Source organism: Callithrix jacchus, chromosome 2 (genome assembly GCF_049354715.1).
Source record: "Callithrix jacchus isolate 240 chromosome 2, calJac240_pri, whole genome shotgun sequence".
Classification (NCBI taxonomy): Eukaryota; Metazoa; Chordata; class Mammalia; order Primates; family Cebidae; genus Callithrix; species Callithrix jacchus.
In genome coordinates, this window is record NC_133503.1 from 30,795,219 (window position 1) to 30,817,023 (window position 21,805).

At 41.6% G+C, this 21,805-nt stretch overlaps 1 protein-coding gene across 38 annotated transcripts in view; it reads left to right on the forward strand.

The window, feature by feature from the left end:
- TENM2 (teneurin transmembrane protein 2) overlaps positions 1-21,805 on the forward strand; it is a 3,966,312-nt gene that overhangs the window by 3,629,707 nt on the left and 314,800 nt on the right. For 2 of the 38 annotated variants that reach the window (XM_078359119.1, XM_078359120.1), the window contains exon 1: positions 6,541-6,673. The exons of the other annotated variants lie outside the window; for them this stretch is intronic. The gene's annotated coding sequence lies outside the window, so the exon portion shown is untranslated. Of the gene's footprint in view, positions 1-6,540; positions 6,674-21,805 lie in introns of those variants that run through there. 38 annotated transcript variants of the gene reach the window in all.

A 21,805-nucleotide genomic window follows, 5' to 3' on the forward strand; every position in this document is an offset into this window, starting at 1 on the left:
CTGTAGAAAGGCTAAATGCTTTTTTGAAATTATTTTGGCAGGGAATCGCCAGCATTATCCCAGTTAACTCAGTGATGTCCAGGAGGTGGGTTGATATAGTTTATTCCATTCAGCAAGAAGAAAAATCAGCTAATCACAACTCCCTCCTTCTCTTCTTCCTTCTTCTCTAGGGTAAGGGGGCATAATAAAAATTGTAAGGAAAATGTAAGAATTATCTTTGCCATTTCCTATCTCTCCTATAGGCATTTCCTTACCCTCTCTAAGAACCCCCTAAATGTCTATGGTTTCCATCCATTTTATTCTCACTCTAGCCTCAAAATCTGCCAATTCTATTCCCAAAGTCCTCAGAACCCCAACTCTTAATAGGACACTGGATGACAATGAGATTAATTTGATAACATGGAGCTTTAGCAAATTTGAAGACATTCATTTCCTCTATACCCATGAAGGATATTTCTAATAGAGTCGCAGGCACCATGACAGAGCTGTGAGAGAAAGAGGGGTTATTAGGCAGATAGCTAGAGTTGTTTTTTTTTTTTTTTTTAGTCTTCTCAAAATTACATCCAGTGGGAAGAACAACAAACACATTTAATTACTTAATTATTATTGAAGATAGGGCAATATGCTTATATCATCCCCTGGCACAGAAGAGACATCAAAATATGTGTTAAAAGAATGGATTGGGCGTGGTGGCTCACACCTGTAATCCCAACACTTTGGGAGGCCAAGACAAGTGAATCACTTGAGGTCAGGAGTTCGAGACCAGCCCAGCCTGGCCAACATGGTAAAATCCCATCTCTAGTAAAAATACAAAAAATTAGCTGGGCATGATGGCGAATGCCTGTAGTCTCAGCTACTCAAGAGGCTGAGGCACGAGACTCACTTGAACTTGGGAGGAGGAGGTTGCAGTGAGATGAGATCACCCCAGTACACTCCAGCCTGGGTGACAGAGGGAGACCCTGGCTCAAAAAAAAAAGAAGAAGGAAAAAGGAAGGAAGGGAGGGAGGGAGGAAAGGAGGGAGGGAGGAATAGAGGGAGGGAGATAATACCAGAAGGGAGGGGAGAGGAGAGGAGGGAAGGAGAGAGAAGGAGGAAGGGAGGTCAGGATCATTCCTAGACTGTTTAAAGAGCATTTGAGAAATGCCTCTTAGAGGAGCCTATCTTGCTCGCCAATAAAATTGCCCTAGTCTAGAAAATTCTGAGTTTATGCAAAAGCATATGAGTGTCTATTATGTTACCATCAGAAGAAGATGGTTCCATAATACTCTGCACATTCCCTTTTCTTTCCATTTATCACGTTCTGTTGAAGTCATCTGTCTCTCTTACTAGAGAACCAACTCCTCAAGGATGAGGACCATATTTTAGATATTGCCATGTTCTTAGCACTGCACTCAGGCTCAGGCATAAAATAGATGCTTCATAAGTGGCTACTGAATTGATGGAGCATTATTTCCAGGTTATTTTCTAGAAAGAATCTCCATAGAATGGCTTGTCAAATAAACTGGCATCTGGAACTGAAGGAGTCTAGGAGATGTTCCTCAGTGATCTTATTTCAGATTCCCTCAAATTGCTACATGGGAGAGTGGATTCTAATCAAGGTCGGCCATGAGCCACAAGCAAAAATAGAGACTGACAAAATTGGTAGGGGAAGACTTATGAAATTTCTCTTTCTGGCTCAAGGCTATGTTTTCATGCAAGATAAGAGTTGTCCCTCAGATAGGAGCACAAGTGAGCAGTTCAGCTCTGCTTCTCTGCCTTCTGTGCTCTTCATGCACCAATTCTCAAGACAACACTGTTATCTTGCCAGAAAATACAGCCCAAAGCATTACAGATGTCTGGTACAAGCGGAACCCATATTAATGGTTATTGCTTAAAGAAGAGGCATGCTCAGATCTCCTTACTGCACTCTAGGGAAATCGCGGTTTTTACTTTCTTCCAGAGCAGTCCAGAGATGTAAAAAGATCAATTGAGTTTGGCCTATCTCAGACAGAGGGGGCTTTTTCAGAGGTAATTTGAAGGGTAGTCGTGACATGGCCTGAGACACATCCTCACAAATACAGATTTCTTAACACTTATTTTATCAAGATGCTTAGGGATGCTTAGACATAAATGTTTCAATTTGCTGTAGGAACAAATAAGTTAGTGATACTATATGAAGAATCGTTTTTAAGAAGGCATTTTTAATGTCTTGACAATTGACTTATAATTTAATTTAATTTCCCTCTTTTCTTAGAATGTATTTATTTATTAGAGACAGGGTCTCACTCTGTTGCCCAGGCTGAAGTGCAATGGTTTGATCATAGCTCACTACAGCCTTGACCTCCGGGGCTGAAGCAATCCCCCGCCTCAGCCTCCTGCACAGCTGGGACTACAGGTGCATGCCACTATGCCAGCTTAGTTTTCATTTCTTATTTTTGTAGAGACAAAGTCTCACTACAATTGCCCACTCTGGTAGAATGTTTATAATCTTTAGCCAATTTCTGATAGTAAGTGAATCATTTGTAGAGAAGAGAGATTTTTTTTAAACAAAGCATAATTTCTTTTCAAGGTGCCATTAATTGAATTAAACTGGAAATGCATTAAATGACATTTAAACTAGCCCCAAAAGAGTTATTGTTTTTCCTCTGATAGAAAATGGCCAATTTCAAACACTTATTAAGCAATGTGTGCACACCATACAGTTGCATAAGGCTTACAACTTTGTAAGTGCCACCAAGAAGGGTTATTTGCCTCTGATTCTTGCAAAAAAGCAGAATGTCGCGAACTAATGCAGCACCATTCTGACCGTGCCTTATGCTATAAGCTCTGGAAATAAGATCGCACCCTTTGTCCCTTGAGAAGCATTGCCATTTGTAATCATCCCAAGTTCCCTACTGTAGAGACTGTCAACAGCAAGAGGAACTTTTAAATTGCTTGCCTTTGATGAAAACGAAAATGTTATCCATGAAAAATCTCTAGAAAAATTAATTCAGGCCTGATTCCTGCTATGCAAACTGATATATACAGTATCTCCCTGAATCAGCTTTTTCTCATCAGAAATGGAGCTACTGTACTTTATTATGATGTCAGAGATTGAACTTGGGTGAGAATGCGCTTCTGATAATTAAGATCATATCGGGTTGGGAAAGCCTAATTCATAACAAAAGATAAAAAGTCTCCTGATGGTGTAGACTCAAAATGCCTGTAAATTGGGCCATATAAGAGTCATAGAATATAGGGATATGTTTGAAATTCCTTATTGCTGACATGTGCAGATAATACCAGAAGGGAGAGCACCCCAGCCCCATAAACCCATTAAAAAAAAAACAACAAGAAGCATCTCTTGGAGCAGGCAGGTGGTGTATCATATGTTCCCCGGGTGGAGAATGAGCTTCTTGCTTTTAAAAGTAATTGATTTTATAGCGGAACGTGTCAAGAGCACTGGTTTTCAAAATGATTTCGTTCATGAGTGTTGGGAAATAATATATACTGCTAATTGCTTCAGAAATAGCTGGATTATTTAACTTCGGTTTTGATGGGAGTTGGAAGGAAGATCTTGAGCCCTTATCCCTTTTCCCTTATCGCAGATTAATAGCTGTTTTGAAACTCTGTCTACTTCTGCCGTTTCAGAGATGAAATCTGCATCCCCTCAGTTTCTTGTGTAGGGCACTAGCTACAGTGTTCTTAGCTCGAATTCTATGAGTGTTCTAAAGATAGCAGTGTGACATTTCTGTTTCAATAAAGCCCAAATAGTAGGCACGATATAAAACACCAGAGAAGAAAAAAGATACGTTTGCTGATTTCACCGAGGTCCATATTGAGCTGCCTAGGTGAACAGTTGTAAGTTGGGAGTCTGACTGCAGGTGGAGGAGGGGGAGAGAGTGTTAACTTCTATGAGGAGTCATTTGGTGGCTGCTGAGCAGCATGCCTCTTGCTGTAATTCCATCATGAAGGTCTCAGTCCTGTACAGACTGATGGTGAGTGGATGTAACGTGGAGCCTGAGAAAGGAAATGTGATTGTTTCCTTCTACGGTGGCTATTCCGCTCAACTGGGTCTTCAGTGAGCTAAAGTGAATGTGCTGATTTACAGTGTGTATTTGCTCATGGTATCTGTCTCTATTAATTTATCAGGGTCTCCTTCCATCTTACACACATGTGTATGTATGTTTATTATGTGTATATGTATGCTTGAATGAATGAACAAGGAAATAAACAGGGAAAACTGGTAGAGTCGAATCACCATCCATGGTCAACACAATTGACCCTACCAATTATGCCTGTTTGTTTCCTCATTCATTCATTCATTCATTCAAATGTACATAAATATTTTATATATATGTACATTTTATATATATAATAAACATACATATGTATGTGTGTAAGACTAACGGAGACCCTGTTGAATTAATAATGAGACAGTGCATGTACCTCTTCCTCCAGGAAGCCTTCCCTCATCCACTAGGCCAAGAGTCAGCAATTATTTTTTTCTGTAAAGATCCAGATAGAAAATATTTTAGGCTTCACTTTGTGAGCTACACAGTCTCTATCACATATTCTTTGTTTTCACCATCCTTCAGAAATGTGTAAAGCATTCTTAGCTCAGGAGCTGAATGTGGTCCACGGTCATCGTTTGCCGAACCCAAAACCAAACCAAATCTTCTTCACCAGCCACAGCAGCCTACACGTTGTATTGAAAAGAGTCAACCTCGAGACTCCTGGAAAGAGGATTTGTACCTTTGTAGTCCCAGCCTACGCACTGGCAAGATTTTATTTCTCAAATATAAGGTGATCTCTATCTTCCAATTTTATATTTCACCTGGGAAAAGAAGGTCACGTGCAGAAAGCAACAGAGTAACAATTTAGAACACAGTCAGCATTCTTGATGGGCCCTTGACAACTTTGGCTTTCTGGACAGTAACCCCAAGTAAAGAAATAAGTTTCAAAAACTGCCCTGTGAATTCTCGAAATGGCTTTTAGAAGGTGTTTGCTCTATACTTTGTTAGGCCTCCAGCAAGTGATTTGTTCTTTGTTCACACATGACTTTTAAAAATTTAATTTTTTTTTTGAATACAAGAATTTCAGAGATGAACAGCAAATTGGTAAGGGGTGTGTGATGTTGTGAGCAGCAGACCCAGAAACAGCCCAAAGATTGACAGCATGACCTCAAGGATGGCGACAAAATAAATCAAAAGGAAATACACAGCTATATGACTGCACAGTATAAGACGTTTGGTCTTAATAGGTTTTCAGTCATCAATTAAATGTTGAATTATGCTCATTATGCTCTCTTTAAAAACGCAGCCAAATTTAGCTTCCAAGTTTGAATTATTATATCCACACAGCATGGTTAAAATAAAAATATCAAGCACTTGCAGACAGTGAGTTTGGGTTTGTCTGGGAAGTTCATGCATTTAGACTAACTCATTTATGAGTAAATTGTGGGGGGAAAAAACGGTACATTCATGATCTAGGACCAACTACAGTGAGGAGCCAGAGGTGGGATGGCCTGGGCTGGTTCTTACTCACTTCCCACCTGAGGTGAGGTACTTAACCTCTCTAAGCCTCAGTCTCCTGATCTATATAATGGGTATCTCTTTCCACCCCAATATAGTCACTATGATGAGTAAATACAATTATCTATGTAAAGTTCTTAACACAAAAGCTGGCAGGTAGTAAAAGTGCTAACAAAAAGTTAACGATTGTTATTATTGTTATCATCACTGTTGTTAATGAATAAGTGTGGAAATGAATTTGACACCCACAATGTGCTAAAGGAGGTGACAGAAAAGTATAAATATGAATATGGTGAAGATGTCTAGGATTGTACCTTATAGGAGGTGGAACTTGATCTGGAATTATCAAACCAATTTTAGAAATCAGGTTAAACTGGGACTGATCCCCCCACAACACACATTACCCTGGATGACTTCCTTTGGTTAGGCTGGAAAAGGCTGTTTTGTAGAAGAGTAAAACCTGCCCACATAATATTACATCAGATATTATTATAAACTTTCAAATGTTTTGCATTTCCAGCACCATATCACATTAATTGTTTTATCCCTAAACTATCAGAGAAAGCAGCGTCATAGCAGGGTGGAACAAATGCATTTAACTCAGAAAACCAGACATCCCTCCTCCTAGAAGGGGAAAGATTCCAATTTCCTCTCCTAACATTTCTTTAAAATTGTTTTGGCTTCAGACCATACCTCATCTTATGACCAAAATGTCACCTGGTAGGAGAGTAGACATCCACATTTGTCATCACCTTTAAAAGCAAGTACTTGAAAGGGTCTGTTTCCCCCTGGAAAACAAGTACCGATGTCAAGCCTAGCCACTGATGTAACATGAAGAAAGCTGCTTCAGAGGAAGAAATTGGGATTGAGGGAGTTTGGCTGGAGCAATGAGACATGTCGAGAGCCTTTGGGTATTAACCAGACTGGCAGCGTGATCCCTGGGAGAGAAGACAAAGATAGCACCCGCCTGTCTGACTCAGGGCATGCCCACATTGCTCGAACCTTCCCGTCCTCCCACAAGGAAACTCGGCTCCAGCCCATTCAGGGCAGACTTCCAGGGCCTGGCATGTGTGTGCTCAGCATCACGGGCAGCTAGCAGGACCAGTGCAGCGGAGGAGGCTTAGCTTAGTACGCGTTCGGCAGGACGGGTGTGCAGGCTGCACTGCCCTTCAGTCATCCAGGTAGGCAGAATGATGGTTTTTATTGACTTTCTGTGAGACTGGAAACAAAGAAAAGGGGTGGGAAACAAAACAGTAGGTGGCATTTTAGTTGTGCCCTCATGAGTGCAAGTGGGAAAGGTAAGAGCCCCTCAGGGGACATGGACAGAGCCAGGGCAAGAGTGTTCCCCAGAAAGCTAGATGGCAATAAGACAAGGTACTGCTCTACCAACTGAGAGAGAAACGGAGGAGTGAAAAGAGCCGTTAGTGCAATGGAGTGTCGTGAACTATATCAGTGCTGATGGCACTCGTTAGGATTCTCACACTTCTCACACGTTGTCCTAGCCTATTTCCTGGGACAAGCTCTTGTAAGCCAAAGTCCCTGTTGTGAGCCCAGGCAGTGCCATTTTTTCTGTACATCCCTCTCCTTTCTGCGACTTTCCAGCCGCATCATTTAGGAACCCCCTGGGATCTGATGGACAGGACTGATGTGGGTTACAGGTGCCAAAGCTGTACAGACAGCTATGCTAATTACACCACACCTGTTTCCCCAGGTTAAGCCGTTGCTATTGGAAACTGTGATCTAATGAACCGTTATTGCGATTCCCCATTCAGTCATGTAACAGACCTTGGACTTGGGGCTCAGTCCCTTGTGCAAAAGAATAAGGACAGTAATGAATGAGAGTGGGGGGTGGGAAAATAGCATCTGTATGTGATTGCTGGAGGTGGTGAAGGAGAGAAATTGATTCCAGCTGCAGGGGAAGAGGGTGATCCAGGAAGGTACTCCAGAAGGATCTGAGAACTAAAAGATGAGAAAGCCTCTGCTAGTTGCTGGCATTCATGACACAGGGACTGGAACAGACCAAGTCATTTTAGATGTCTCCATAAATTGCCAGCACGTTATTTGGCATCCCCTCCATTCCTAAAGGTGCTTTTCCCATAAATCCATGGCAACATGCAGAGCCGTGCCATCGCATTAAACAAAACAGGTACGATTTTTTTTTCATTTTCCCAGCTCATGTTCTGTATCTCTACCCAATATGTTACCAAGCTATGAGAACCCTAGGCTTCTCTCTAAATAATTTTTAAACTTTTTCTTTCTCTTACCACTTTGCACTTTTTGTACCAGAATGGACCCCTTCAACTGTTGCAAATTTCCTAAGACAACCGAGTTTCTCTTCCTGGGTAGCAATTTCCATTCATGAAAAATCACCTTGTATGCAGTCAGGAAGGATAGCAGGTTGGGAAGCTCTGTAATTTGTTTTCCATCAACTAATAATCTTATTGTGATGAGTAATGCAGTCCTGTTAATGTTTCAACAAGGTTATGGATTGCGCTGAGTGTCAGCAGAGAAGCCGACAGCTTTGTGCAGTGAAACCATTCATTCTCCTTTTTACACAGTATAGTTTCTTAAACAGCTTGTAACAGATCACATGAGCTTTAGCAAACAATATTTAAATGAATTTAAATACAAAAGCGATTAACGATATGTCGATAGAACTTTTACTCAGCAGTTGATTCCGTTTTTGTGTTTTCCAGTGTGCCTTTTTTTTAAAGACATGACAAATAGTTTGGAAACAGATTTGCCAAGTTTTCAGGCTGCTTTGCTCCCCTGTTGGTTAGAGTAGGCTCGATGTCTCTGCCTGAAACGGTTCCTGCCATTAAGCAAGTCTTTCCCCCATCGATCGAAGCAATTCTGTCCTATTCCTAGCATTCAGTGTGATGTTTAATTTTATTCTTGTAATATATTTTTAAGTTAACATACCGTAAAATTGGCTTCACTGTGTACAGTTCTGTAGCTCTGAACACAAGTATAGATTTCTGCAGGAACCCAAAAAAACCCTTTCACCTCAAGAATTTCCCACACCCCAGCCCCATCTCAATCCCTGCTAGTCATTAATCTGTCCTTGTGACTATAGTTTGGTCCTTTTGAGGATGTCCTATACATGAAATTTTACCTTTTGAAACTAATTTATTTCATTCAGCATAGTACCTTTGCGATGTATCCAAGCGACTGTGTGTATCAATAGTCCATTCCTTTATTTAGTTAATTAATTTCTTTAATAGACAAATAAAAATTGTAATATTTATGGTATATATGTTTTGATATATGTACATTTTGGAATGACTAAATCAAGCTAATTAACATATTCATTACCTCACATACTTTTCAGTCTTTTGTGGTGAGAACATTTAAAATCTACTCTCTCAGCCATTATTAACTCGAGTCCTTCCTGCTTTTGCTGCATAGTACTCCACGAATTACACAACATCTGGTTGTCCTCAGTTTTTAGTGATTAGGAACAAAGCCACTACAAATTTTCATGTGCAGCTTTTGGGTTGAACATTAAGTTTGCATCTCTCTAGGGCAAACACCTAGACTTGGGCTTATTAGGGTGTATGGTAAGTATAACATCACAGGAAGCTGGCAGACTGCTTTCCAGAGTGGCTGTCTCATTTAGCATCCCCACCAGCAATGTGTGCGAGCTCACATCATGGCAGTGTGGCTAGTTTTCATGAAAAGTAAAACTTGTGTTTCTAGCATGATACTGTATTTTGTCATGAGCTGCTTCTGGTTAATTCCAGAAGTCATTATTTTTTTAATTCCCTAATGAAACAGTCCTTACATTTTCTGTTGTTTAACTCTTAAAACAAACAAACAAATGAAAAGAAACCCCGCCAAGTCTGCCTGCCTGCTTTTCCCAATTCCATTTGTGATTTCTCCTTTGGACCACACTGCATGTGTTTTCGTTAGAAAGATGCTGAGTGACGGGTATTTGTTTTATCCATGGAACTGGCATGATGGCACTCAAGAGTGTTCAAAGATGTACAGAGAGATGAGGACTGGATGACTGGAAGAAACTCAGGAGGTAACATCTCTTCTTATCCTCCACTTCCATGTTGCCTTCATAAATCCAGACATCTTGTGCCATTTTGTGCATGCAAAGAGTACCCTGAAAGTCACATGTCTCCACTGCTCTCTGTCATAGACTCCACTGAGCAACTCAGAACCCAGGGCAGGAATTCTGACTCTGAACCTTGCAAAGAAAGCAATACAGCACGTGTATTCCGCATGCTTGATTGAAGACTCCAATTTGCCATTCTCTATTATCTAGAATTAAACACAAAAGACAGTTGATAAATACCACATTCAGTTGAAAACACAAATGAATCAAAATGTTACAGTTTCTCTCCATAGATAATAATTAACATTCTTGTGAATTGTGCTGTGTACCATAACACATCCTTTAAATGGTATGCAAGCAAAAAACCTGTACATTGGGTTGTGCGTATCTGTAGACCCAACAGAATAGTGACTCAGCCTTGGGAGATAAGGCTGGGGTGAGGAGAGGGGAAAGGTGTGGATGTATAGTTTAAGAGTATGCATCTGTGAAACACCTTCAAAGTAGTGTGTCATAATAGCCTCTACAAAATTTTATACATGAGCTGAAACATGAACAAAAACAAACATGGAAAAGTGAAGTATTTTGGTGGTTAAAAACCACCAGGAAAGGAAAGAGTTAAGGTGGAGTCTTTGTGGCTTACCCAAAAGGTCAGTACAGGACATGTCTCTTTCTTTACCTTCCTCAAGGCCAGAAACTCTGTACCTCTAAAAGCCTTCTGACACAGGGTAGATGCCCAATCATTAATTGCTGAATGAAGGAACATGTGAACAAATGAAGAAATGAATAAAGGAATGAACGAACGAACCCATGATTAAGAATTGTTTGCCATAAGTGAGCTTAGCTAATGTGTCACTGTTCTTGTGTAAGGAATTTAATTGGACAGCAGGCAAAAGGAATCTTGTGGAGAAAACTGTCACTTCTTTGGATTTCTCTCAGAGAATATAAAAGACTTTCTCAAGTAACTCCCTGCATATGGCTTCTAGGCTCTATACAACAGCAGTCCCCAACCTTCTTGGCACCAGGGACCAGTTTCAAATTTTCCGTGGAAGAGGGGGATGGTTTCAGGATGAAACTGTTCCACTTCAGATCATCAGGCATTAGTTAGGTTCTCATAAGGAGCACGCAACCTGGAATTCTCATGTGCCGGGTCACAATAAGGCTCACACTCCTACAAGAATCTAATGCTGCCGCCAATCTGACAGGAGGCAGAACGCAGGTGGTAATGCTTGTTCACTCTCTGCTCACCTCCTACTTTGCTGCCCGGTTCCCGTACTGGTCTGTGGCCCAGGGGTTAGGGACCCCTGCTATACAACAACAAAAAAAAAATCTGTTGAACAGAAACTCTACCCAAACTCTATTTCACCATGTATAAACCAGAGAAGTTTATGAAGATTCGGTGGGCTAAAATTACCTAATAAAGTCTTTCCATATATAATGTGTTGATGTCAGCTCCAGTGTCAGCGCTAGAACGGAGCAACCAGAAAGCATCGTACTCATCAGCATAGGGTTAGTCAGAGTTTGGAAGCCATTGGATTTCATCTGATCCCATCCAAAAAGTCTTCCTAAAAGCAGCAGAATTCCATGTATCTTGCTTTTGATTTGCACACTCTTAGCAATGTCATCCTTTTTCTGTGCCACACTGAATTCCTTTCTGTATCACCAACTACACAGATGAATCAGGATTCACCCCGCCCGGTTGAGTCAGAGGCCTTTAGCAAAGATTCTTTAATACAGTGGAGTTGTGATGAGAAGTGAACGTTTTCAGGTGGCAGAAAGAGCCACAGGAGATCCTGTTAGTCAGAGTTTGGAAGTGAAATGTGTCTATTCCCGCTTGGGGTGTGTGGGAGGCCTCTGTTCCCATTTGTTCCACGGGGATTTCTGCTTGTAAGACATTTGTTGTCATGTTTGGATTACTGTAGGAAGAGAAAAAATTGCTATGGTTTGCATGAGACAGAACTGTGTTTTGACAAGGAAGCCCATGATAATTTTTCTTCTTGAACTGTGATCAAGTTCAGGCTTTTGAGATTTGTCTCAAATGATAGCGTGGTGTACTTGGACATCCTTTCATTTCTGATGGAATTTGAAATATTCCTCCAATTTCTTTGTTCTTGATGTATTTGTCAATATATAATTAATTAACAAATTCAGTCATTCATTCAACAACCATCGATTGTGTCTACCAAGTATTCTAAGAGCCAGGGAGTCAACAGAGAATAAAATAGCATCTTTGCCTTCAAGGTACTTACTTTCTGGTGCAGAAAGACAAATGAGTTTTTAAAAACTGGATACCAATATGTGCTTTAGAGAAAAAGAAAGCAATGGAAGGGGGATAAGATGACTGACGCTGTCTCGGAAGGCAGGTCTTAAAAGATGACATTTGAGCTGAGACCTGCAGACATGGAAGGAGTGAGCTACTCGGTTATCTGTATCTCCAGGCCAAGGGTACAGGAAATGCAGAGAGCCTCAAACAGAAGCCTGCTTGGCAGGTTCCAAATCAAGCAAAGGCCAGTGAGGATCCACATCAGGGCCTTTCTTATTTCTTGTAATATTTTCTTCAAGAACTAGGCTTAAATCTGCAGGATAGAGACAAACCTAGGCTGATATTCTGGGCAATTCCTGCAGACTACACAAGTCCCGGATTTAAAATGCCTTTGTTCTTGCTTTTCCCTCTGCCTGAAACATCGTTCCCCCAGACACTGGAATGGCTCTCTCCCTATTTCCTTCAGGTCTCTGATCAAATATCATCTTATCGAGAAGCCTTTCCAGACTACACTATTAAAGTGTCAGATAGGCAGTGTTAGAAATGGAAATTATTTTCTCCGCCAAATCTGATTATTTCACGTGAGAGATGACTCCTTCTCTACATTATGGGATTAAGAATGATCCCATTTGAGATGATAAATACTAGGATGTTTCAGTAACCCAAGAAGCCCTGAGAAACAAATTGCTAATTCATGACTTAAACCATCTAAATGTGATGAACAACTCGGGACGTCAGTGAATTGTTCAACAGTGGATCGCAGTGATGGAGCAACCTGCATGGCTCATAAATGAGCCGAAGAAACCTGAAAAGCTTGATTTTATTATAGAGTTTTTCATGCAAAATGGGGGCTGATCTTACCAGGACTACCAGAGCTCAAGGTAACACAGGTCTTCCTTGTGCTAATTAATAAAAGAACAAGAGGAAAAAAGGAAAAAAGCTTTTAGAAAGGCACTTCACATTGTCCACCATTGGATGGTTTTATTTCAGTGTATTTAAAGTGCAAATGTGAAAAATAAGTGCACTGATTATTTTGATATTCTGTAGGGCCTGGAGTTACTGTAACTCATTAGTAGGAAAAAGGACCCCTGATTGTTAGTGGTGCTGTTTACCTTAAAAGTTTCTGGCAATAGAAAGTTTTTCAAGTCATTGAAATAATCTTGGCTGGGTGTAGTGGCTCAAACCTATAATCCCAGCACTTTGAGAGGCCAAGGTAGGAGGATTGCTTGGGGTCAGGAGTTCAAGTCCAGCCTGGGAAACAGCAAAATTCCATCTCTACCAAAAATAAAAACAAATATTAACCAAGAATGGTGGTGTGTGCCCGCACCTGTAGCCCCAGCTACTTAGAAGGCTTAGGCAGGAAGATTGCTTCAGCCCTGGAATTTGAGGTTATAGGGAGCCGTGATTATGCCACTCCACTCCAGCCCAAGTGACAGAGCAAGACCCTGTCTCCTAAAAACAACACACAAAAAAATCGAAATCACAGGGTCTATGTCACCCCTGTCTCCACCACCTCAAAAAATAGGCCAGGCACAATGGCTTATGCCCGTAATCCCAGAACTTTGGGAGATAAAGGCAAAAGGATCACCTGAGGTCAGGAGCTCAAGACCAGCCTGGCCAAAATGGGAAAACCCCATCTCTACTAAAAATACAAAAATTAGCCGGATGCAGTGGCACACACCTATAGTCCCAGCTACTCAGGAGGCTGAGGCAGCAGAATTGCTTGAACCCAGGAGGCAGAGATTGCAGTGAGTCGAGATTGCACCCCTGCACTCCAGCCTAAGTGACAGAGTAAGACTCCCGTCTAAATATGTATATATATACACATACATACATACAATTAGCCTATTCAAGCAAAAATAAATGCTGACATTTCCTGAGGTCTCCTATTTGTGATGCACTTTCTGAGCACTTTAAACATACTATCTCATTTAACTCTCTTATCAAGTAGGAGCTGTTATTAACCATCTTTTACAGATGAGGATACAGAAGTTAAGTACCTCAAAACTTTGGTTGTCTAACTTCAGAAATCCCCCAGGCAAAACTAGAGAAATCAATGTCTTCAAGACTGAAAATACCCAATGGCATCCTGATCCCTTGATAGAAAGAAAGCTTTTTTTCCAGTGGAGCACAGTCAGTGGGAGCCAGTGATCCTAATGGCAATGCCTCTTTCTCCCCCTGCAAAACTGAGGGCTGAGAGCACAGTGGCCTCCTGGTAATCCCAGTTTTTGTCTAAAAGTTCCTGGCATCCTGGGAATCTTCAAGGTGAAGGTGGAGGGTTTTCCTCTTAGCCTGCTCAACAGTAGGGTACTTCTACTCATCATCCGTGCAACATCGTGATAAGGATCTTGATCTTGAGAAGGATCGTAAGAGGTCTGATTTACTTTAATTGGGAGGTAAAGACAACTCCAAGGCAACTTTGAAATAAACAATTATAAGCAAAAGCCAAAGAGCACTCTCTCTGCCAGTACTTGAGCCGTGTAATCTTGGGCAGTGGATGCTTCTTCAGATATTTGATTATTTTGGGTAATTACTTGTGTGGGTGTGTGCATGTGTGTGTATGTGTGTGCATTCTAAAGGCAAAAGGGGGGTTCTGAAAATATCTCCAGCAACATGTCTTTACATCCCATGATATCAGCTGTCACTTGATATGACACCAGATGCAGTTCAAGGTCTGACATTCAGCTGACTTCTGTTTATATTGTATGGAGAAACTTTTGTTCCCTTGCCCTATAAGGCATGTACCAGGAGAGATTTTGGGAAAAGGTCACCCAGATCGTAAATAATTCTGCTGAGCTTTGAAATGAAAAGGCTCCAGGAACCGTTATCCCATCCTTGCTATTTAACTGGTGTGCTTCGGCCACTCTTGGTAATAATGAATGGTGTAGATCAGAGTTTGTTTCCATTATTCTGATCATCAGAGGCTCTGTCTCAAATCAAAATTAAATTTTATCTTTGTTTTGATCCTCTTTCTGTGTTTGGGAGAAAGTACTCTAAACATCTCAAAGAGAAAAAAGAAATGAAGTACACCCCAGGTAAAATCTAGTTAAAGACCTAAAGAGTGGCATCTTGGCGGAAGAGAATTCCACTGTGAGGTCTGGCTTTTTTGAAAAAATAGCCTGGTCTTTGAAAAATGTATTATCTTTCATGGGTAGGGAAATATCCAAATTTTGCCCAGCCTATTTTACAATAACACCTTGAAAAGCTATGTGATGAGCTGGAATGAGAGGAGTTTAAATTTTTGATGCAATTCTCTGCCTGGGAAAGTGATAATGCTGCTCACATAACAGAAAGAGTATTTTCTGCTACAGCACAACAATCAACATAACGTCTGGGCATATTAATAATTTCACTCCTAAACTTCTCGACAGGGAGTGCATGGGTCTTAATAGTATTGTCAAGATCCTTAGGGCAATTGAAAAACCCAAAATCATTACTTTTTACTGATAGGCTTTCCTCTCCCCGAGGATGCCAAAATACCTAGGGTAATGTAGATTTATTGAAATGCTCAGATAGGCACTGCTCAGACGTAACTGTGTAATAAAATCTCTTTAGAAGGGTTCTTCTCAAGTATTTCAAGTGTTTTTTTTTTTTTTTGTCTTTGTCACTTGGAAAGTAGCTAATGGAGTTGACATTGATCTCAAGTAATACTTTCCTGATGATTTAAGAAAGCAAAGAATGAGTATAGGGGCAATGGTCAAATAATGTGGCACCTATGATTAAAATCCCTTTCTGACCCTTCATGTGTGAGAACGTGCCCTACTGGGGCGGGATGGTCCCAAATTCACAATAGCTATTAAGCGCTTAACCCAAGGGCAGCTGCTGACTAGGTACCCAGTTCAAGGGTCTCCTCCTTTCTCCTTTCCCCTCCTCACAAAAGTCCCTGCCTGTGCCTGGCTAGGTGATTACAGCCATGCCTGAACCGCTAGAACAAATTCCAGGCTCTCCTTCGGACACTCTCTTGTGCAGCTGGCTCTCAAATGCCATCACCTAACAATCTCCATCTGAAAAATATCAACAGCAGCAGGATCTCAGCCACAAAAAGGCCTACGGGGGACCTGCTTCAGGCTGCCAGGGGAAGATCTTTTTTAGTGCTAGGCAGTGTGCCCCCTGTGAGAGTGAACTTTGACTGACTCCGATGGAGCTCTGCAACAGACCGATGTCGTGGTTATAATAAACAGAGGGAATCGCCATTTCCATGAAATGTCCAGGATTGGCAGATCCATAGGAACAGAAAGTAGATTAACATTTACCAGAGGATATGGGAGGGAGGAAGGGACTGGGCAGTGACTTCTGATGGGCATGGTGCATCTTTTCAGGGTGATAAAAATGTTCTAAAATTAGATAGTGGTAACAGTTGCGTATCTTGGTGAATATTCTGAAGAAACATTGAAATGTCTACTTTGAAAAGCTGAATTGTATGATATCTCAGCTTTTTTTTTTCTTCTTAATTTATAAAAAGCAGAAGAGGTGGTCAGGCAGCAAATGCCAGGAAAAACAACCAAAAAACAATCAAAGACAGAGGAGTTTGAAGTCACCTTTTCTCAATGTCTAGCCATCTCCCTATAAAAGGAATCCTGAAGGTAACAGGAACTAGGGAATTAAGTGGGAGGGCATCACTGATTCCAGCAATCAACTAGAACGCTCAAGGGATAGAGGCAGAAGTCTACTCTGATCCCTGTCCTCTGAGACGCTAAACATAATCCCCCAGGGACATGATTTGTCCATTCATTCTTTTGTTCGTTCATCACCAGTTTTATACCAGGCACTGCAGCCTTATGCTCAGATATACAGACAAGTAAGACAGACTCTTTTTAATGGAGGAGCTCATGATCTAGTGGAGAGCATAGGAGAGTCCAAAAATAATATAAAACCTGGTGCTGAGCATTACAAAAGAAATGTAAGCAGCCGGGTGCGGTGTGGTTCATGCCTGTAATCCCAGCACTTTGGAGGGCCAAGGGGGAGTGTATTGCCTGAGGTTAGGAGTTCAATACCAGTCTGGCCAACATGGTGAAACCCCATCTCTACTAAAAGTTCAAAAAAATTTGTTGGGCGTGGTGGCGTGTGCCTGTAATCCCAGCTATTTGGGAGGCTGAGGCAGGGCAATTGCTTGAACCAGGGAGATGGAGGTTGCAATGAGCCGAGATCACACCACTGCACTGCACTCCAGCCTGGGTGACGCCACCTCAAAAAAAAAAAAAAAAAATGGTAAGCAGTGTGCAAAGCAAGCACCCAGAGGGGCACAGATACGTTACAGTTAAATACACAACTTAAGGAGAGAGAATTAAATTACTTAACCTCCCTGCACCTCAGTCTCCTCATCTTTAAAGTGGAGAGCAATATCTACTTTAAAGATTATCGAAAGTTTTAAATAAGATGAAATATGTTGAGTGCTTATCATACAGCTGGTGCTTATTAAATGGGAGCTATTGTGCTTAGATGATCTAAGATGTCCCTACAGACCCTAGTCCTTTCTGAACGTAGGTAGAGCTGAGGAAAACTTTGGATTCTGAACCTGCAAATGATTGCTCCTTGTGACTGTAATTCCCATGTTCCGCTATGCAGTGTTGATCTGTGCGTCATTGCAAATGCATTTGGAATGCTTTTTCTCTAAGGTCATATCTTTTGTGTAGGAAAGAGAGCTATAAATCATTCCTTACAGGCAAGCACAGCCATTTCTTTCTCTGCCCTCTGCTGAGGCTCAGTGGGGTGCTTCCTTCAAGGACAGCTCCCTGATCCAGGACCTTGCAACCCAGGCCAGAGGCACGGGCTAGAGCTGGAGCCGGGGCCTGGAGAAACAAGGAAGAGGCTAGAACTTGACTCACCGCTTCATCCCCCTTCTTGTTTCTCTGCCACTCTGAAATGTGGAAAGGCTGCAGCTGCAGCTTGCGACAGTAATGGCCAGATCCAAGAAAGACTGCAGACAGGTCACCTGCCCTGTGAAGCCAGCAATACCATACATGTGTCAGTAACGAAACATGCAAGTCCATTCTTTAAGAGAGAAGTCATTCTGTAGGTGTTAAGACAGAAGAAGGAAGCAAGCTCAACATCCAAAGTGCCCACTACTTAGAGACAAATAAGGAAATCTCTTCAAATATGGGAGGGACTGGATTTGGAACTATTCCCTCCATCTCCGGCCTCTTGGCAAAGTACCTCCGGTCAGAGCAGGACAGGACAAGCTGGGATGGAGTGTGCCCTTGGTTCTCGCCCCTGACAGGCCTAATTGCTGCTCATTCCTCACCGCCTCTGGTTAGGGGAGCCGGGGATGCAGCACAGCGAAGGAAGTTTGGGGAGGGCCTCTGGGAAGGCATAAAAAAGAGATTGTACTGCAGCTTGGCTGTTCTGGCCTATTTCTCCTGATTCAGGCAGCATCCGTGAGATGGTGCAGAGCTTGGAGGTGGGCAATTCCCTCCAGTTTCTCACAAGATTGGGTTCTGCCATTTAAGCAAATGTGCAAGGAAATGAGTCAAGTCTGTTTTCCTCTGTATTTGCTAGGCATATATCAGCCAGGGCAGGGCATCTGTTTTCTCCCTGTTTGCCTGTGTTCTGGCTTTGGGTTCCTTTGCATATAGCTGGGAGGGGAAGAGACGCTGGGATTAAGAACCAGCTCTACCACTTGCTAAGCTATGTGACATTTTATGCATTGCTTAACCTGTCTGAACTTCACTTATTGGATCTGTGAAATGAGCATGAGAAGTGACCTGTCCCCTAGGAGTAAGTGAGAATACATTGAAATGATTTTTGTACAACACTTAGCACAGTACCCTACACACATGGAGACCTTAACTCATGGCAGCCATGATCAACATCATCATTTTGTTATCATCACCATCAATTGTTTTGTTTATGGAAACGGAGTAGTTTTAAAACCCAAGTTTCATTTTTGTGGGCTCTTAGACACTCTTGGGACTGTTCCTGGCCATGTCACTTCGTCACTCTGCCCTCCTACAGGCTGAATTTGAATATGGAGGGGTCTGAGGTTGATGATTTTGCAGCCACATGTTCATTGACTATCCCCCTCCAAGAGCTGCCATTTCAAAGAACTGGGAGAAGTGGGGCCCACAGTGCCCTAGGAGGTACTCATCATTTTCCTCAGAGTCGTAGTTGCTATAGCTGCCATTACTATTTTCAGAACGATTAATTGTACCAAATAATAATCATCGTAATAATATGTATCAATAGCTTGCTATGTACCAAGAATTGTGCTAGGCCCCTTGAAAAATATATTTCCATTCAATTCTCCTAACAATCATGTATGAGAAGTAAAATTACCATACCTATTTTACAAGTGAACAAACAGACTTAGAAAGAAAAATATGTCACTTTCCAGTGGTCATACATCTGATCAGTGGCCAAGCAGGGGTTCAAAGCCAACGACTAGCCTGAATTTGTGCAATAGATTCTGTCCTCCTTAGGTCTAAGCAGACACTGTTATTTTTTAAAATCCTCAGCCCCAATTCCCTGTGGCCAATTCAAGGTCAAATTTGAACAGGGTGTCCTGGTGCTAGTTATCATCAACCAGAGATTCCCAAGTCTCTGCCAACACCATCCCCTCTTTTAGAATCTTTAAATTGCTATCAAGATGAAACTTGCCCCCTAAGAGGTAGTTCAGGAGAAGGCAAAGAGTTTGTGGTTAATTTGTCATCTCAGGGTCTGAGGGAGTTGAAAATGTTAAAGACCAAGCATTGGCATGCCATTCCCAGGAATGAGTGATTTATTAGCAGCTAGGCAGGCCCCTACTTTTATTTTTTTCTTTCACATATTTTATCATCATTTCTAATCACCAGGACAAACTGATGAAGACTATGGTGAAAGACAAGGCAGTTTAATTTGTCTCTGCTTACCCACCCCATCTATTTGTCAACCCTTGGCAAGAGTAGACCCAACCTAAACATGTCCTCCAGCTATTTATTTAGGCAGAGTGCAACAACAATAGTCAATCATTAGCAATTTCTTCCTTTAAGCCCCTGAACTTCTTCCTTTATATGCTGTTTAAAACGTGGGCATTGATTGTTTCCCCATGCTGTATGAGCAGCTCTAAAGGAGTCCACACAAAAGCTGATATGCCAAGGTTTTCCACTTCCCACGTCTGACTTTATTGGAATTGGTATTGTTGCTCAAGAAAGAAACACTGTCTCATTTTTCTCAAGTTGTGCTGCCAACCAGTAGGCATTTAAGAAGGACAGACTCTGTGACTGGCATCCCTCTCAAAATCAACTGGCAACAATTGTCCCACAGAAAATCCAAAAGCACAGACCATTCTTCAGCAGGACAGACAGTAGCGCTCATTCAAGCCCTTGATTTTTAAATATACAGGAAACACTTTCTCTATAAATTCACTTATCTTTTTCAAGAGCCTTACCTATACCTTCCCTAGTTTTTAGTAAAGAGCCAATAAAACTGTTTCTTCTTCCTAGGACTAAAAGCCATACACTACGTAAAAATAAATTCCAGGTTCTGGACTGAAAGTAATCAGGTACAATAATATCAGGTCAGCACCAATATTTTAATGACAGTTGCCTTTTGCCTACTAATAGCCTACTCAGTAGGTTCATACTGTATAAGGATTCATGTTACATAGTTTTTAATGTTTAAATTGCATTATTATTACATAATTGCATATTTACGTAATAGAAGAGCTCTTAATAATATGCACATTAATTGAACCCAATAGATGTGTGGAACTTAGAGTGGACGTTAGGGTTCCTTCATCAAGCTGAGTGATTCATCTCTGTTTCATAGGAGGTTGAAGACATCAGTTGCTTTGCAGAAGGGCTTTTCGTGTATTTTGGCTTTGGGAAAGCAGGAACGCATGTCGTCAGCCATTGTTTGCATTTTGGAAATAGAAAACCTTCCCACCCAGCAAGTGTGTTGGATAACTGTAATGAAAAGTGACCAATGCAAAAAGGTGCTTGCGATCAATCGTTGTAGCAGAGGTGCTTCATACAAGTTGTACGTTACTTACGCTGAATACCAGGGCACCCGAGTGAAGCTAGGAGTCAAAAACATACTATTAGGCGTCAGTAACATAAATACATACAGCCAGCTAGGTTAAGAGAACAGGGATGACAAGGGTTGATGGCAAATCAGATAAACCACCCCCCTCCCCCACAGCATTCAGCTCTATCCAGTTGCTTTGAGAGGATACAGACTCCGTATTTTGGGTTTGATTTTGTTTTCAAGAGAAGTCAGAAACCTGGAAACACTCTGCAAAATCTCAACTTTGAATTTTTGATAATACTCAGCTTGAGGGTTGTCAGTCTATGACGTCTGCCCTAGATCGATGAAATTCGGATTTAATTTTCCTACTCAAATCTGGGCTCCCTGAGAGCTGCGGTTCTGTCTTATCCATCCTTTCATCCCTGAAAGACCCCGTCGCTGTTCTCTGCACATGGTTTTCAGGGACCTGCCAGCCATCAGGCAGCATTCTTAGCACTTTACATTCATCCTTCCTCTCTAACTTTCACGGCAACCTTAGCGGGTAGTTACTGCTGTTTTCACCATTTGGCAGATGAGTAAGCTGAGAATGAAAGAAATGAGGTAGCACGCCTAGGTTCACACAGCCAGAAAGTGGCAGACTCAATCCTCGAACCCAGTCCTATAGATTTTATCTCCTAACCTCTAACTAAATGCCTCTCCTAGATGTCCCCACATCCCTCTGTATATATCGCAGTGGTAGCATTTACCACTCTGCACTGTAATTGTCTTTTCCTTCTGTCTCCTGTACCTTGCTGGAAAATATGTCTGTAGCACAGATAGATAAGTGAGCAAATATAATCAATGCTGTGGTGAAAATGAGCAACAGTTCGGAGGAGAATGTCTTCCAGTACTGAGGATGCCAGATCATTTTTGTTTTTGTTGCTGTCAACAATTTGATTTATTTGCAATGAAATATCATGTTGCTTTATAGGAGGGCTGGGTGAGTGGAGAATTAAGTATTTGTCCCTCTTCCCTTACTCTTCCTTCTCCATTTCCCCCAGGAAGCTCTAG